A 4,449-nucleotide genomic window follows, 5' to 3' on the forward strand; every position below is an offset into this window, starting at 1 on the left:
ATCTCACCCCAGTACTCAGTCCATCACACTTCCTGGCATACAGCACTCTTTTATAATTCCCTAGAAAAGCTTGAAAAACCTATATGCAGGTCAGGAAGCAACAGTTAGAACTGGACATGAAACAAAAGACTGGTTCCAAATAGGAAAAGGAGTACGTCAAGGCTGTATATTGTCACCCTGCTTATTTAACATACATGCAGAGTACATCATGAGAAATGCTGGACTGGATGAAGCACAAGCTGGAATCAAGATCATCAGGAGAAATATCAATAACTTCAGATATGGAGATGACAACACCCTTATGGCAGAAAGTGAAGAGGAACTAAAAAGCTTCCTAATGAAAGTGAAAGAGGAGAGTGAAAAAGTTGGCTTAAAGCTCAACATTCAGAAAACTAAGATCATGGCATCTGGTCCCATCACTTCATGGGAAATAGATGGGGAAAGAGTGGAAACAGTGTCAGACTTTATTTTGGGGGGCTCCAAAATCACTGCAGATGGTGACTGCAGCCATGAAATTAAAAGATGCTTACTCCTTGGAAGGAAAGTTATGACCAACCTAGATAGCATATTAAAAAGCAGAGACATTACTTTGCCAACAAAGTTCTGTCTAGTTAAGGCTATGGTTTTTCCAGTGGTCACGTATGGATGTGAGAGTTGGACTGTGAAGAAAGCTGAGAGCTGAAGAATTGATCTTTTAAACTGTGGTGTTGGAGAAGACTCTTGAGAGTCCCTTGGACTGCAAGGGGATCCAACCAGTCCATCCTAAAGGAGATCAGTCCTGGGTGTTCTTTGGAAGGATTGATGCTGAAGCTGAAACTCCAATACTTTGTCCACCTAATACGAAGAGTTGACTCATTGGAAAAGACTCTGATGCTGGGAGGGATTGGGGGCAGGAGGAGAAGGGGACGAGAGAGAATGAGATGGCTGGATGGCATCACGGACTCGATGGACATGAGTTTGGGTAAGCTCCGGGAGTTGGTGATGGACAGGGAGGCCTGGCGTGCTGTGATTCATGTGGTCGCAAAGAGTCGGACACGACTGAGTGACTGAACTGAACTGAGGAAAGCATAATTTTTATTTTGTCCCAGATTTTCTTGTCATCACAAACACAAAGGTTTTGGGCATCTTAACCACTAATATCTTGTCATTTCTGTGTGTATGTTAGTCTTCAAATATTTAGGAGAGTTCAATTTCATTCTCCTTACCTTTTTTGTCCCTTATATTCTTCTACTTGTCTGTTTTTAGTACTTGCTTCAATTTCATCTTCATTTCTTTGATGGTTTTGTTTTTGTCTTCTGCACCTTTTTTGAAATCTACTGTCTCAGGTTTCTTCTCATCCTCCATTTATCATGTCTTATATTTCCTATGTTCTTTTCTTTCCTCTTCCATTTCTTTTAATTTTTTGGCCACACCACATGGCATCCGGAATCTTAAGTTTCCCACCTAGGGATTGAACCAGCACCCCCTGCATTGTAAGCATGAAGTTTTAACCACTGACAGGGAAGTTCCTTACATCTCTTTTTTGTCTTCTTTCATAGAAGTGATTGCTTTACCAAAAAATAAAAGTATGTGTCACAATTTTTATCTTCTTTATGGTCACTCTTTTGCAGGCTGTTAGTGAATTTTGCTTCTCTTTTCCACACGTTTATTTTTTTCCCCCCACATATTCATCTTTGTATTGAGACCGTGACAGTTTTCTTTGTTACTCAGTATTGAATGACTTGAATTTTCCTGGGCCAGTTATTTGCAGGAGGTTCTTGGTTAGGAGGGTAAGGCCAGGATAATCTTCCATGATTTATGACTCAAAGATTCTCTCTTCTGCTTCTTACAAGTATTGATACAACATCGTTATTTGAGATGATTTTTTTAGCCTCAAACCAGGTTTGACAGTATTTTTGCCACCAGCCTACCCACTGAATTTTTCTCTTTAGGGTACACCCCTCATATTTAGAAAAAGCATTTCTTGCTGTTTTTGAGATCTGCTGTTACTGAACTCTCTTGTCACTTTTTCCCCCCACTCCCTACCGTGCAACTTTTTTCAGTAAAAACTGCTCTTGGCAGTATTTACATACACTTTAAATTTGCTTATCATATTGTTTGCTGATTTTAAAAAATGCTATTTTCCTTATTGCATATTGCTATGATTTCCATTCAGGAGAAGGGTGAAAAAGCCCGGTTACACAACCACATTCATATCACAAGTCACCTGAAGGTGTTTTGGCAGAGACCTAATGACTTATAAGACTTAATGTCTCTTGGATGACATTAAACCCAATTATAAAAACAGTACCTGAGGATTTAACTGTTCAGTTCTCTAATTTGTCTTATTAAACACATGTGAAATATTTCCTAATAGCTCCAACTAGGAGAATTCTATTCCACTGAAATTACTAGAGCAATTAGGCTGATTGTCAAATTACTTTACTTGATATGTCACCTAGAAAGTGACTGCATGATAAAAATAAACATTCTAACACTTCAGAAACAGGCAGAGAAAATTCTGAAATAGTTCCCGCTTTCTTTAGAGCACTAAAACATAGAGAATACTTAGTAGAGTTAGATGAGTGACAAAGGGGTTATAAGTACTAGGATATATTTCACTGTGAAATTAGAGCAGGCATTGAAGTTGAAGGCATTCTCCTACTGAGTTTTCTTCTGGGAATACTAAGAAACCATCAGTACAAAGGTCACAGAAGTATCTTATGAAGCCAACGACATGACTTTTTGTGGCTAAGAAACTGATCAAGGCAGTTGTCAAATGTAGACTCAGAGCATGGGGGCATGAACCAAAGAGAAAGAAAAGTAAAGGAGAAACACAAGGAAATAACTATGAGTAGTCATATTTATATACATATATTTTATAATATTTTTTGTTTTTAATACAGCCTTTAAAATGCAGAATGATCATATACTCTCTCTGGCTCTATATAATATAATGTTCCCAGTCTCTTCTTTCATAGGTAGAAAATATTTGTATCACACTAAAGGAGGCTAGAAAGAATTCAAGAGTATGAATTAAGGAAAAAATTATTCTCTTTATATAAATATAAGAAAAATGAAGGTTAAAAATATTTTCAAAATTTTAACAAAGAATTTGAGCTTATTTCTCTAATCATGTCTTAATCATGGGTTTTGTGTGTGAAATAGCAACATCCACACACTTTCTGGTTAAATTTATGATTAAGAGAATAATAAGTGACAGTGTATAGAAAATAATAAATACTATATATATATATATATATACACATACATACATACATTTTGTGGGAAAAATTTAAATATTTTTAAATCTTTTACAATCATTCAAAGTTTCAGTTCAGTTCAGTCGCTCAGTCATGTCCAACTCTTTGTGACCCCATGGACTGCAGCATGCCAGGCTTCCCGGTCTATTACCAACTCCCAGAGCTTGCTCAAACTCATGTCCATTGAGTTGGTGATGCCATCCAACCATCTCATCCTCTGTCATACCCTTCTTCTCCAGCCTTCAATCTTTCCCAGTATCAGGGTCTTTTCCAATGAGTCAGTTCTTCACATCAGGTGGCCAAAGTATTGGAGTTTCAGCTTTAGCATCAGTCCTTCCAATGAATATTCAGGACTCATTTCCTTTAGGATTGACTGGTTTGATATCCTTGCTGTCAAAGGCACTCAAGAATCTTCTCCAACACCGCAGTTCAAAAGAATCAATTCTTCGGTGCTCAGCTTTCTTTATGGTCCAACTCTCACATCTATACATGACCACTGGATAATCCATAGCTTTGACTAGACAGACCTTTACTGGCAAAGTAATGTCTCTGCTTTTTAATATGCCATCTAGGTTGGTCATAGCTTTTCTTCCAAGGAGCAAGTGTCTTTTAATTTCATGGCTGCAGTCACCATCTGCAGTGATTTTGGAGCCCAAGAAAATAAAGTCTCTCACTGTTTCCACTGTTTCCCCATCTATTTCCTATGAAGTGATGGGACCGGATGCCATGATGTTAGTTTTCTAAATGTTGAGTTTTAAGCCAACTTTTTCACTCTCCTCTTTCACTTTCATCAAGAGGCTCTTTAGTTCCTCTTCACTTTCTGCCATAAGGGTGGTGTCATCTGCATATCTGAGGTTATTGATATTTCTCCTGATGATCTTGATTCTGGCTTGTGCTTCCTCCAGCTCAGCATTTTACATGATGTACTCTAAGTTAAATAAGCAAGGTGACAATATACAGCCTTGATGTACTCCTTTCCCAATTTGGAACCAATCCATTTTTCCATCATATATTCAAAGTTTAAAATGCTTGAAATCATGTTTGAAGGAATTAACTCTTCCTATTTTTCTTGAAAAATTCAATGTTAAAATTTTTCATGACAATGGAAATGATTCTTGTATCTAATCAAATGTCTCTTATCAACTAATCAAACAGCTCTAATTTGAGGAGCACACATTGTTAGAGCAATCCTCTAGCACCTAGTTTG

Source organism: Bubalus bubalis, chromosome 4, assembly GCF_019923935.1.
Source record: "Bubalus bubalis isolate 160015118507 breed Murrah chromosome 4, NDDB_SH_1, whole genome shotgun sequence".
Classification (NCBI taxonomy): domain Eukaryota; kingdom Metazoa; phylum Chordata; class Mammalia; order Artiodactyla; family Bovidae; genus Bubalus; species Bubalus bubalis.